Source organism: Idiotropiscis lumnitzeri, unplaced genomic scaffold (assembly GCF_059441095.1).
Source record: "Idiotropiscis lumnitzeri isolate Australia: NSW breed Sydney's pygmy pipehorse unplaced genomic scaffold, RoL_Ilum_1.0 HiC_scaffold_81, whole genome shotgun sequence".
Taxonomy (NCBI): domain Eukaryota; kingdom Metazoa; phylum Chordata; class Actinopteri; order Syngnathiformes; family Syngnathidae; genus Idiotropiscis; species Idiotropiscis lumnitzeri.
In genome coordinates, this window is record NW_028283619.1 from 562,500 (window position 1) to 577,385 (window position 14,886).

Genomic DNA, 14,886 nt, shown 5'->3' on the forward strand with positions numbered 1-14,886 from the left:
CCCAAACATTTCGAGATGCACGCCCACTAAATTCCAGAAATATAAACATGGACAAACTTGACATTCTTCCAGATTCTGTCTCTTTGCATTGTTTTGAAGTTACTCCTGCAACTTTTCCACTTCTTCGATCCTCCCCATTGTCTGAAAAAGAAGTGTATATTTTGATTTGAAATAATGACCTCAACATACCAATACATTTGTTTATCATCTGAACTGGATTATTTTGAAACAACATTTGGGTTGGACATCTGGGATTTGTTGTTGTGTATATTCAGAGTAATCCTTTTCTTGTATATAGCTAAAGCAATAGTCGCTGGCCTTGAAAATGGGTACAAGACTTGACCAAATTAAGATGCCATAAGGTCTAATTTGCCCCTTCTCTACCACAACTGATTTAGAGGCCATTAGTAACAGATTTGAGAAGACCACTTTTAAAGATATGAAGCCAGAGCTCGGCACCGGACCCATTTTAATTATTTATTATAATTTTAATGTATTATTGAGCAAATGACACAATATGTCAGTAGTGATTACCACAGAAGTCATGTCAAAATAGTGCAAATTCTGAGGTCGACTTCAAATCAGACAGGCGGAGACGAGCGCCAGAGAAGAGATGAGAATCAGAAGAGATGTTGAAGAAGCTAATAACAAAAAAAACAAAAAAACACATCAAATCTCCATGTAGTAGCAACGGGGATGGCTCATGGGGTCAGGAGAAGTGAGCGGGAGATGGGGAGTATGAGGTGCCGTTGGGGACAAAAATCAGGAATCGCTTCACACTTCTGAAATGTACTCTTACACACCAGTGAAATTGTTGTTGCTCATGCATACTTATGAAACGCTATCATACATACGAGTGAAACGCTCTCATACACACTAGTGAAATAGTTGTTGCTCATACACTCGTCAAATGCGCTCATACACATAGGTGAAACATTCTCATACACACCAGTGAAAGGCGCTCAGGCACAATTGTGAAATTATTGTTATTCATAAATACAACTGAAACATGCTCATGCCCATACACGAGTGAAATGCTTTCATACAAACACCCACACTGTTGAAAATGCTGTCATGAACACAAGATCGCTTACAAATACTAAAATGTAAAAATTAATCATTTATTTAGCAGGGATGCATGGTGGGCGACTTGTTAGCACGATGGTCTCACAATGCAGAGGTCGCGGGATTGATTCCGGCTTTCCTGTTTGGAGTTTGCATGTTTCCCACACGCCTGCGTGGGTTCTCCGGTTTCCTCCCACATTCCAAACACATGCATGGCAGGTTGTTTGGACACCCTAAATTGGTGTGAGTGTGAGCGCGGATGGTTGTTTGTCTTTGTGTGACCTGCGATTGGCTGGCAACCAGTTTAGGGTGTACCCCACCTACTGCCCCAAGATAGCTGGGATAGGCTCCAGCACCCCCCGCAACCCTTGTGAGGAGAAGCCGTACAGATAATGGATGGTGGGATGGCATTCATAATGGACGGCCGCCACGGTGGGCGACTTGTGAGCACGATGGTCTCACAATGCAGAGGTTGTGGGATCGATTCCGGCTCCGGCCTTCCTGTGTAGAGTTTGCATGTTCTCCCAAGCCTGCGTAGTTTTCTCTGAGTTCGCCAGTTTCCTCGCACATTGCAAAAACATGCATCCATTTACTCTGATGCCAATGTTTTCTGTACCTTATGGCAGATTTTTCTCTTTGCCGAAGACTATTAGCACTTGTAGAGCGAGGACCTGTGCCACAGTCGTCAACTGCACCCTAAAATCTGATCATTTTGTATTTTAGACATTACACACTACACAGTTAAAGATGGTCCAAAAAAGAAAAATGGATTAATGTATTTCAACTTACATAATACTCTTTAAAGAGCTGACCAGCTCATTCCCAGAGGTACGTATTGGGGCGTATTGGTCGTCTTTACAGAAGACTCCAGGAGGTAACTCAGGTTTGACCTTCAGCCACAACAGAGTGTTGGGTGTGAGTGCTTCCAAGTCGTTGAGGTCGGAAGATGTCCTTGTGATAGGCCTGCTGTTTATAACTGCTTCAGCCTCACCAAGCAAGGTATATTGACTTTCTTCACCCGAAATTTGTTCTTTTACAGTGACATTCAGGATTTTTCTCACAGACCAAATAAGTCGCTCACAGCTTCCTCCGTGGTGGGAACCTGCTGGGGGATTGCTATGCCACTGAATACCTTTTTGCAGCAAGTGTTTCTCGATTTACTTAGTGTTCCATTCTTTGATTGATTTCTTCATTTCACTGTCAGCTGATCTAAAGTTGGTTCCGTTATCAGAATACATCTCTCTCACTTGTCCTCTTCTGACAAGAAATCTTCGGATTGCGTTGAGACAAGCATCTGTGTCACGTGAAGATGCAATTTCCAGATGTACGGCTCGTACAGCGAGACATGTAAAAATCACGCCGTATCTCTTTACTTGTCCTCTAACCCTACTTACTTAGAATGGACCAAAATAATCAACGCCAATTCTCTTGAAAGGCGGATCGTCAGGTAGCACTCTTCTGATGACTCTAGCAGCTCGAGGTATCCAAAACTGTTGATGCAGATTAGCCATCATGTGGTTCCTTCCAGCGTGAGCTGTAATCTCATGAATGTATCTCAGGACTAGCTTTGTGTTATGTGAATCCTTGGCAAGATGGCTTGCTGTTTTGCTGTTTCAGGCATGGCTGCGTGGCTCAACTGTCCACCAACCCTCATGACACCATCTTGAAGTACTATATTGAACTTGTAAAGTGGGCTACTTTTCTTCACCCTTTTTTGTTTTTCAAATATGGCTAAATCTTTTTTGAAACTTCGCCTTTGACAGTATTTCACAAGTTCTCTTTCTGCTTTATCCAAGTCGTCGCAGGTCAAATACTTTCCTTTGACAGTTCTCTTGAATAAATTCATCTTGCCTTCTTCACCTAATGTGATTAACTCCTTTCTATTTTCCTTTACTCTGTCAGTAAGTCTTTCAGCTTTAGAAACCAGGCTACGGCCTGCTTCAATGCTGTCCAAGACGAATAATGGTTCATCCACTGGCCCAGAGAATCTTTGGGCTACAGTGACTGAATTACATGCACTTGAGTCACTCATTTGACCTCCTGGTCATTAATTGGTAATTTGAAGTGGTTTTTGTGTTTAACTAAATTCCTGGACACTGCCTGATTTTTTTCAGAGCTGTACAACCACTAGAAAGGGTGGTTCCCACAATGTGAGTTTTGCTCAGGTGGCCCAACAATGTCACAAAAACAAGTAGGGGGGTGTGTGTGTGTTTGTATGTATAAGCTACATGTTGGGGACCAACATCGGACAGCACACCCACTGTAGGGGACCAAAATTTTTGTGGGGACCAAAAATCTGGGCCCCACAAAAAAGAGCATTGAATTCAGTGATAAGAAGCTCAGGGGGAGGTCCTGTCAAAGTTTCAGGGCTTCCCAGGAAGGTCACAAAAACAAGACGAGTGTGCTAGAAATGTGTGTGCGGAAAAATTACTCAGGATCGCTGTCTAGTGGTCGGTCCCGGTACTGCACTTACGCACACTTCACACACTCGGCTGGTCTGCGCATGTGCAGGACAGTCTGCTTTATGTCAGGCAGCCACCCTCCCCTCCCCCACAGCCCAACCCGAAAAATTGAGATGTTAGTTAAGTATTTATTCCTATTATTGAGTGAGATTACATATTTTTACTTGGCAGCTGGCACAACAGCTAAGCTTGGAGCACAGTTATTGCAAAATAAAATAAATAAACAGTAACAACAATAACGATTGTTAATATTGTTATACTTTATAGCGTAACCTATTTATACTAATTTTCTGTATGCAATTTCAAGTGCAACTAATATAGTTGTGCATATAGATAGCCACCAAACTCCATACATTAGATAAAAATAAGAGCCACGATGTTAACCAATTAACAGTTCAAGAAAAAAGCAGACATCCAAGAACTTGCTTTGTTACTTTTGCGTGGCCAGAACTACAAACCCCAAAGCAGAGCAAACCCAAAACATCAGAGAAAGTACAATACTTTTGTCAAGGAGTGGTGCTGCTGCTTTGCGATCGCTGCCACCATAGTGAACGCGCTCCCACATTCGTGCACATGCCACACACCTGTTTTCCACGTCCTGTCAGTCCACTCCGTCGGTCCGCATTTATTTCGTTGGTCAGCCATCACGGTTGGGTGCGCACTAGATCGCTGTTAAACCATCTTCTACGCCACAGTCCTCGTGTTCAACAAACATTTCTCCCGAATTCGCCTACCATGCACAACTCTCCACTTTCAAACCGAGCGCCGCTGTTACTTCCGGGTTTTTAGCGCCAAGCACTTGACGCTAGCGTGTGACGTCATGGCGAAATACTAGGTTTTAAAATAAAAATTTTCTTTTTTTTGTACAGTCTAAGTGCATGGGGTTATGATAGATCGAATGAGTATACCTTTATGTACTCACTAACATTTATGTTGATCATAAAATGTTGTTTTGATGAAGAAAACTGTTATTTTTTAGAATCAATTGGCTTAGGGCACTTGGGCAAACTACGGCCCGGGGGCCACTTGTGGCCCGTTAAACGTTTCAATCCAGCCCCCCAAACTTGAAAAAAATTAAATGAATAAGCCTTGTTAATGGTTTATTTTCTAAATACTGTGGTTTTTCAAAGACATATATATTGTTGTAATGCTTTTGTTCACTTTCGTTTAAAATTAAATGTATTTTAGGACTCATTGTGCCCCCCCCCTCCCAATCAAAAAGTTTGCCCATCCCTGGCATAGTGGATGGGCCGAGGAGTTTAAAAGGCACACATCATGCATTTTTCAGTCAGTTTTAGCCAGGGCTTGGTATGGGGAAGACCAGCTGGTTTACATGTAATCATTAAATTTTCCCAAGTTTTATTTAAGTTAATTGGACAAAACAAAAAAAACGCAATATTCTTCTGCCAGAGAGTATGTAATATTCTTCTGCCATTTTATTGTAGAGGGCCATTTTGAGCCCCTAACAATATTATTCAACCAAGAGATCATGAGTCGTCGCCCACTTACTTTCTGAAGTCAGCTGGGATGTCACGGCTGTGACCCTCGTGAGGATAAAGTGGTTCAGATGGAAAAGTAGGACTAAGGGCTTTTTCTCAGGTTTCCATGCGCAAATCCATGTATATTAGGTTAATTGGAGACTCTAAATTCTCTACTCATCAAATGACATTCGTGACCCTGATGGATAGATAAAATAGATTATTAATCTGCCATGGGAAGTCCAAGGTGTCTGGTAGAAAGAAATGCATTCATACACTCATTACACAGTCAACCAAGCAAAGACACAAAGCCTAGGGCAGGGGCGGGCAAACTTTTTGATTGGAGGACCACAATGGGTTCTAAAATATGACAGAGGGGCCGGACCAGGAGCAGATGGATGGAGTGTTTTGGAAACCTCACCTCATCTGAGAAAAAAAATACATTTAATTTTAAATGAAAGTGAATAAAAGCATTCCAACAATAATATTTGTCTTTGAAAACCACAGTGTTTAGAAAATAAAACATTAACAAGGTTTATTCATTAAATTTTTTTCAAGTTCGGCGGCCCGGATTAAAACTTAACGGGCCGCATGTGGCCCCCGGGCCGTAGTTTGCCCTCGCCTGGCCTAGGGCATAAACACATACATGTAATATCCAATCCGCTTATTCTCACAAGGATAGCGTGCTGGAGCCTACCCAGCTGTCAACGGACAGTAGGCGGGGCACACCCTGAAGTGGTTGCCAGCCAATCGCAGGGCACGCAAAGACGAACAACCATCTGCGCTCAAACTCACTCACAAATGCAACCTCCACACAGGAAAGCTGGGTCCCGGGATCGAACCCTGCACCTTGGGACTGCGAGCCGGATGTCCTAACCAGTCTTAACTCATTAAATACCAGCCATTTTCACTGGAGCAACCCGCTCAATCCCAGCGTTTTCCTGGGTTTTGACTAATATTGCAAGGCCCACAGAATATAGTATTCTAATGCTATATAGACATGGAGCACACCCGAAGAAAGATGAGCCTCTCTTCTTTCAACAGAAAAAAAATGTTTGTTCCTATCTTTTTCCATTCTTGAGCAATCAGCATTTGAAAATAGCTAAATTTCATGAAAACTCCAATCCCTGGGGAAAAAACTGAGAAAATGAGCTTTGTAAACTGATGCATTTTGACCATAATTTGAATTTTGACACTATTATTTATGGCTTTTATGACACCTCTAACATCTAAATAATGCATGCCTTCTATAAAATAACAAAAAAAAGCACAAAAAATGTTTTTGATAAAATAAATTTATTTGCACATAACACTAAACGACTGAACTGTTGAACTATGTACAAAAATGAAATACATCAGTGTCATACATACTTTTTTTTTGTGTGATATAAAATAAAACAGTTGCCTTGATGCAAGGGCACACAACATAGTTCACACCACATTCTTGTTTCACTCCGTTTGCCTTTGCGCAAACAGACCCGACACTTTCGTTGTGGTCTGGCTTTGCTGGTCCGTGGAAAATAGGCGAGCTTGTGTTTGTCCACTGGGGTTTGTGTGAAAATAATTGTCTGGGAAGTGATTGCTGGCATCCGCGATGTGCTGCAGAAGCTCATCCGTGAGAAACAGCTGCAGGAAATCAGCTGGCTCCTCAGACTCCAAATGGGCAGCGGCATTCAGTGGTCCAGGGGTTGCTGTAAAGTCGATTTTCCTCGGTTGCCATCCAGTGTGACGCCATCCGGAACCACTGCTTCCTGATGCACAACCTGTAAATTACAGAAATATAAACAATTGGAAATATATATTTATTGCTGCATTTTATTGCTGGCGTGTGAAGTTTCATATTATAATTTACCTTTCTTTACACCAACAAGACGAGGAGGAACTTTCTTGCCGCGGGATGCACAATCTGTGAATTTTAGAAAGTATGCATGATTACCACACCATTCAGTATTGTTGTTTCCTCGTCGGGAGGAGATGCGCTCGCGCGTAACTGCACATTTACGCGACATTTTCTGCCCGCAAGATGCATGATATGTACAATAAAAGCATGAGGGCTAAAACCACATGTTCAATGGTAACTTGCGAGCGTTTACTTCCTCGTCGGCGAGGACTTACGCTCGCGTGTAATTGTGCAATAGGCGCCCGGACGAGAAAGTCAGCGAGCAAGCTTGCGTCTAACTGCACATTTACGCGACATTTTCTGCCCGCAAGATGCATGATATGTACAATAAAAGCATGAGGGCTAAAACCACATGTTTAATGGTAACTTGCGAGCGTTTACTTCCTCGTCGGCGAGGACTTACGCTCGCGTGTAATTGTGCAATAGAGGCGGCCGGACGAGGAAGTCAGCGAGCAAGCTCGCTTCTAACTGCACATTTACGCGACATTTTCTGCCCGCAAGATGCATGATATGTACAATAAAAGCATGAGGGGTAAAACCACATGTTCAATGGTAACTTGCGAGCGCTTACCTCCTCGTTCGGGGGGATCTGGTGAGGACTCTCAGCTGCTTTGGCTATTGTCCGAAGGCAGGCGATGCAGGCCGCAAGGCACGCGCACCCTCTTTAGACGCCGTTTTGTTGTGACGACGACGAAGCGTCATCCTCTCAACCAAAGCGTCTCCATCGCCTTGATGCTTTTAGGAAGCTTTTTTTTACAAAAAAGCATTCCTCGATCGTCATTTGCTTGGAGGATTTCATTGCTAACGCTACTAATGCGACTGCTGCTAGTGCTGCCGATGCTGCTGCTACCCACGCTGCTCTCCACACTTATAAGTCTACCCCAGGATCCCGCCCCCCCATTTGTACCTCTGGCGCAGATTCAAGGCGGATCTTTTGCACCTCTGCCCCCTGCTGGGTGATTTTTACATGATTCACAATGCGGACAAGGCTGATTCTCAGTCAGAGGTTGCATCAGACCCTTATGTACACTATGACGTAAAAAAGACAGGAAACGTACTTATACGTCTTTGGTAGAGGGCGCCATTGCATTAAAAGACGTCTTTGTACGTCTAAGGGAGTAAATGAGTTGAACAAAGTACAGGGTCCTTCACCTGACTACAGATGATCTTCTGGGGACTTTATTTGGTTTTAATCACTTTTGGGGTCTGTATCTATGCACACTCCCTGGTTTTGCTACCTTCCCGGGTACCACATACACACTGCTTAGTTTCTCTGCCTTCGTGGGTACCACATACATATTGCTAGGTTTCTCTGCCTTCCTGGGTACGACATACACACTGCCTGGTTTTGCTACCTTCCTGGGTACCAGTCACACAAACGTCAGACGACTCAGCACATACCGACTGTCTCAGCACTACACACTTTCACTCCAAGGCAGTGCTGTGAACCAACTTACTGACAAGAGGTAGTATTTAGAATTTTAAAAAGTGCTTGAAAGGTTTTGTTCATGTAAAACCAACAGATTATGACATTATTATTATTATTTAAATCAGTATTAAACAGCATCAGCATAGGTTAAAGATATTATACAGACTATATACGATAAAAAAATACTAAACCACCCTTGCTTTTCCGTCATTTCTTGTATAAGTTAACACACAGATGTATAACATTTGTTTATACAAATATAACGATTAAAAAGTAGCTGATTAGAGTTTTAATTTTGTATTCATTAATCTGTAATAAAAATGGACATATTTTGGTTAATAAAATTAACAAGAAATAAAAGTAAAGGGTGTTCTAATACTTTTTTCAAGATTGTCCTAACATACATTTAATGTTTACAGTATATGTCTTCGGAAGAAGGGCAGCATTAGATTTTTTTTTTGTTCTCTCTCTTTGACTTCTGAATTTGAATTTCTGTCACAGATGTGCTTGAATTCTATTTTGGATGATTTGTGTTAAACTGCACAAATATTTGAAGAGCCATAGAATTCAAGAATCACACCAGTGCTGCTACTCCTCCGAACGGGTGAACGCCCTTGATTAACAACCTGCGTTGAGGTGGCTTTTGAGATTCGTGGTGTGGGAGAAAAATCTCTGAAGGCATTCTTAGACTTCAAGAGAGGGTCCACAATTTTCAAAGATTCACTTCCGTCTGAATCAGAGGCCTCACTTGTATCCGGAATATATTCATCTCCACTGTCATCTGAGTTGGAGTAATAATGCTTATCCATTCCAAAGTCAGCCTGTTTTTTTAATCTAAAAAACAACAACAACAACGAAATATAAAGGATAGAAGGCAGGTGACCAATAAAATATATGCAATTTGCTTGTAAGATTCCCTGAAATCTATATGGGTTGTTTACCTGTATACTTTTGGTCCTCCTGAGCCTTGGGATAGTAATATGGTCTGGGTCTGAGGAACAAAGTTCAGGGGCAGGATTTGACAATGATTCGTCAGAATCTGTGTCGTTATTCCAAGGAAGATTCAGCCCATATTTTTTGTCCAAGGGAGGAGACTGGGTTGCATCAGAGTCCAAGAGAAAATTGAGAACCCATTAAATACTTAATCCCCAGAGGAATCTGCACAGAAAAAGGTCTTAATTCTATTTGAAAAAAAAAAAAAAACTAAAATATTGATGAATGATATTATGACAAAATAATGTAATAACAAAATTAGAATGATTTTAGGAAATTATTTGCAAAACCAAAACATTGTGGTACGATAATAATGCATATAATTATTCTACGCAGCTATATTTAACAAAAACACTTAATTGACCGTAACAAAAAGCTCCCGGGAGGAAAACTACATTAAATGTTTTTTTAACAGGGCAGTGAAAATATTGGAAAATAAAAAAAATAATGAATAAAATAATATGAAAAAAGAATTCAATGTGTATCGATGGACCCATATGAAATACTTATATTGCTATGTACTTATCAGCCATATCGCCCAGCCCAATATGTAACTGCAACTTCAAAACCTCGGGCCATAACAGGATTGTAACATGGGATGCATATCTTCATTCCTAAATTTGTAGATCCCGAGGAGGCTGCTCAATGGTCCTGGTAATGTAAACCTCAACCAATTCGGTCACAGCCAATGTTCTCCATCCTTGTTAAGAAGTTTTGAAATGATTTAATAGATATACTATTGCAAACTATACCAGAATTTTATACATTTTAAACTTTTGATCACAATTTTACCTATTTTCTAAAAATCTGAAGAATCCACATGCCAAATCACCTGCTGTGGACACATAGGTTCTGTTCTGACAGATAATTCAGTTACAGGTTGTGTACTTAAAGCCAATAAGAGGGCAATGCAGCAGTCGACAGCCTGACGAAAGCTTAAGTCTCCCAATGAGAGAACTGTAGTGGCTGGTAGGTTCTTAGATTGTAACATAGTAAAGACATACACTACGCATAACTGTATATCATATGATGATGAGGGAAAATATTATTAGCTACGATTTATGTCCAGATATATTAGAAAACTTGTCCAACCAGCACAGGTCTATCTAACTGTAATTTTAACATCTCAAGACACGACAGGATGACCACATGATACGCATACCTCCTTTTCAGAGTCTGTCAAACCTTGAGAAGGCTGCTTCGATGTTCTGGTGGCATCAACCTCAGCCGATTCAGTCATTGTCGGTTGTCCTCCATCCTAATGAACAAGTTGAATATTAATTTAATGAATTAAAAAAAAGAAAATGGATCAGAATTTTACACATTTTAAAGAACAAGTTCACGAATGAAACAAAACCAATTACTTTAGCGCATGACAATTAATCTTCAGTAGAGATATGTTGTGACTGATATTTCAGTCACAGGTTGTCTTTTGAACGCCACCAGGGCCGCAATGGAGCACAGGACAGCCAAAAGTCTTCTTGTCGGACAGCTGTAGTGGCTGGTAGGTTCTAAGATTATAACATAGTAAAGGCACATACAACTCCTAACTGTATTTCATATGATAATGAAGGAAAAGATGATTAGCTATGATTTATGTCAACAATAAAAATGGCTCTACGGGGTCCCCACGAACGCAAACCTGACAGTTGGGTGTCAGATGGCCAACATACCTGACTCGCAATTCAACTCAACTGGACCCCACAACACAAGAAAAAGCTGAGTGAGCCTCAAACCAGACATACACATTCACTGACAAATATCCTGTGACACCAGATATATTAGAAGTCTTGTCTAATCAGCACACGTCTATCTAACTGCAATTTTAACATCTCGAGACACGACAGGATGAGCACATGATACGCATACCTCCATTTCTGAGTCTGTAAAGCCTGGAGGAGGCTGCTTCGATGTTTTAGTAGCATCATAAATTTATTGAATTAATTATATTTGAGGTTGGATTAGATTTTTACACATTTTAAGCCTTAGCCACCCAAAACAAAACATAAGCTCATGAATGAAATAAAACTAATTAATTTCGCCCATGCCAATTAATCTTCTGTAGACACGTGTTGTGACCAGTGTTGTTTTTGGCAGGCATTTTAGATTTTGTCCAAGTCATTTGGACAAAGTGCTGATTTGTTTACATCACATTTAGTCATCCCAATTCGTTATAGTTTTAGTCCAGTTTTAGTCAACGAAAACTAAAAAAAGGGTTTTAGTCCAGTTTTAATCGACGGAAACGCAAAAAAAGTTTTACCCTAGTTTTCGTCAATTTATTCACAAAGGTTTTAGTCCAAGCGGCACGGTGGCCCAACTGGTTAGCATGATGGCCTCACAATATTGAGGTCGTAGGTACGATTCTGGCTCCGGCCTTCCTGCGTGGGTTTCCTCTGGGTAATCCGGTTTCCTCCCATATTCTTAAAACATGCATGGCAAGTTGCTTGGACACTCTAATTGCCCCGAGGCATGAGTGTGAGCGTGGATGGTTGTTCGTCTATGCATGTCCTGCGATTGGCTGGACACCAATTCAGGGTGTACCTCGCCTACTGCCGAAGACAGCTGGGATAGGCTCCAACACCCCCCGCGACCCTAGTGAGGAGAAGCGGTACAGATAACGGATGGATGGATGGATGGATGGGTTTAAGTCCATTTGAGTTAAAACAAGGCATTCAAGGTTTCCACCCAATAACAAAGACTTTTGGATGGACTACTACATCACAAACAGAAAAAAGTGGCAACAGTGGAATCAATACTCACTGCTCCAAAATAAGCAGAGAAGCAAAACATTTTGTTGGGCAACTGTTGTGGCTTTATTTCACTAAAAGCAACATAAAATAATTTATGAACCACATGCTAACAATTTTGTCTAGTCAACGAAAAAAATTCATGTACATCACGTCATGTTTTCGTCATAAAAGAACCTCGTATAGCTTGTCATCGTCATTAAAAAAGGGGCGTTAACTAAGTATTTTCGTCATAGTCATCAGTGACGAAAACAACACTGGTTGTGACTGATATTTCAGTCCCAGGTTGTCTCCTGAACACCACCAATTGGGCAAGGGCGCGCAGGAAAGCCTGGGGTCTTCTATTTTTACAGTATAGAAAGGCTAAATATCAAATTGAAACAGTGTTTTATATCATGAATATACAGGGTTGGTGCTGGTTCTGGTAGGGAAACCACAACATAAAGATGTCCTTAATTAGTCCCACAATGGGGATATTTGCAATATGGCATATGATGGCCTAACAGGGCCACCGCCCAGAAAGGAGTAACGCAGAACTTTGTAATACTGTCACTCCCTGACCAGTTCGTTGTTCCTGCAGAGCCAAACTTTGACTCAGACCCACAAATTTGAATTACAGATAGTGGACAATGGAGAACTCCCCCAGTCAGTCAGCATGTTCAACTTCCATAGAAACCTCACATACATTTATTAGATTGCCAAACTAATTGGAAACTACATCACCAGAACACCACAAGTGGGCTCTGTTATTGTACTTAAAGATGCATCTTACAAACCTGTGTTCTCCAAGTCCAGCTGGTCCATAGTCTTAAGTTATTTCTTCGCCAACATCAATGTCTCGGAGCGCAAACAGACAGAGGTGTGGTCTGTCCTCTGTTGTCATCTTCTTCATTTTACAGTTGGGGTGCATGTGGTCATCATTAACCAGTCTTCCCAGACTGCCATCTTCTTGAGCTGCATCAACACTTAAAATAGATTAAAAAAAAAAAAAAAACAATTATTCAATCAATGTCAGAAATTAATCTTTGAGACAATCTTGTGTACACAAAACATAAAAATAGGAAATCCACAATTTTTAAATCTAAATCAAATCATACAAGAAATTTCTATTGGAATCAGACCCTATTAACAGCTTGTCTTTGAGACTTCATGATCTATATTTTCATTTGTACAGATTCAACGCATGAATAAAAGTAATTATACATTTTTGCTTAGAGAATGATTTTTCCCCTAACACTTATGGGATGAGTATGTGTTTATTTTTTTAAATAAAAACAAAAATAAGATAACATCTCAATCTTTGCCTCACCTCCAAGTTTTTTCTTGCCGGCGGAAGTCAAACAAAAAGACAGTGCCTCTTCCATCCATCTTCCTGCGTTGAGATTCATCAGAATCTATCAATTTTCCTCTGTACTCCATAATAAAGAATAAAGTCGTCTTTCCTGAAAGGGGCCTTGGTAAATACTCCTCGACCTAGTTAACAGGGAAATCAAGTTAGCTTCGTCATATTTTTAAGCACACAAATAAGGAGTCATCATATTCATTTGTGCCACTATACTAATGTAGGGTGGTTTGAAACATTGCTTCTTGTGAGGGATAGAGCAGAGCCCTTCTTTATGATTTTAAAGGAACAGACCAGCCAAAATTCATTTTCCAGCATTGCATTAGCCAGTATGTATTAGGACTGAAAGTACAAATGTCAATTGCACCTGGTTACGTAAAAAAAAAACTTTAAGATTATTTAGTTTCAAAACAATGACATACACTGTACACAGTCATATTGGATCGTGTCACGTGATCTCTGTGACGTATTACGTGCTTTACACTAGACTATCAATATCGGACTTGTTCACCGGTCTATTGTGGTATAAAAATGCCGGAGGGCGTCATCAAGTACAGCCTTAATTTAGATAGAACTCCTACCATCAGGTTTCACACTCACTGAAATAACTTGAAACTGACAAAAGTGGCAAAAGAAAAGGTCAAGACACTCTTAATGTAAAATAACCACTTAAAAAACGATGTCAGCTTGGTTATCAGAAAACAATAATATATCTTAGCAAAAGCGTTAACTTCATACCTTTAAATTAGTTTATATACTTCGCTTCTAACTCTGCAGTCTTGTCCAGACCCTTGACTGCATGTTCAATAGTATCCTGCTTTGGGGACTTCCTGCATCTCAGGGAAGGCATTGTTTATTCTATAAAGAAAAAAGACAGTATTGTGTTGAGAATTATTAATACTATGGGCTAAATGGAGTTTTAACAATATTAGTGTAAGAAAAATAAATTATAAATTAAAAAAATATCAATTCCTCCATCCCAATTAACGATTTCAACCATAATAGTTTATATTGAAGTTTAAACAACAGACACAGACAGATTTATGCAGTGTGACTACAAAAATCTTACCAAAATTGCATTCACAGTAACCTTTGCTTTAAGAATCATGTAATTAACCAGTGAACATCGTGTCTTACACAAAAATTAATGACAGAAATTATCATGGTACTTGCATTCTGTGGTTCTATAACAAAAGTGCAAGCTGTTAGCTCCGCAAAGCTAACGCAACAAGCTAGCGTCCCTCGTGCTCACATTCAATGCAAACCTGACCACCGGATGACAATACGCGTCGGTTTAGTTCTTTAAATGAGTAAAAGCACCATGACGTTTTATAATTATTCAATGCTTAACCGGAGCTCGTCAATTATGTCGATGTAGGAGCACATGTTTGCTAGGCCAGTGTTGTAGGCCCACATCCATGGTGCTACTTTGTATAGTGTTTTCCACACAACTATCTCTAACTATGAACA

The 14,886-nt window shown here is 40.5% G+C and overlaps 1 long non-coding RNA gene across 1 annotated transcript in view; it reads left to right on the top strand.

Moving 5' to 3' along the window:
- The window catches only part of LOC148315605 (uncharacterized), a 457,922-nt gene that overhangs the window by 168,216 nt on the left and 274,820 nt on the right, over positions 1-14,886 (top strand). The gene's annotated exons all lie outside the window — the stretch shown is intronic.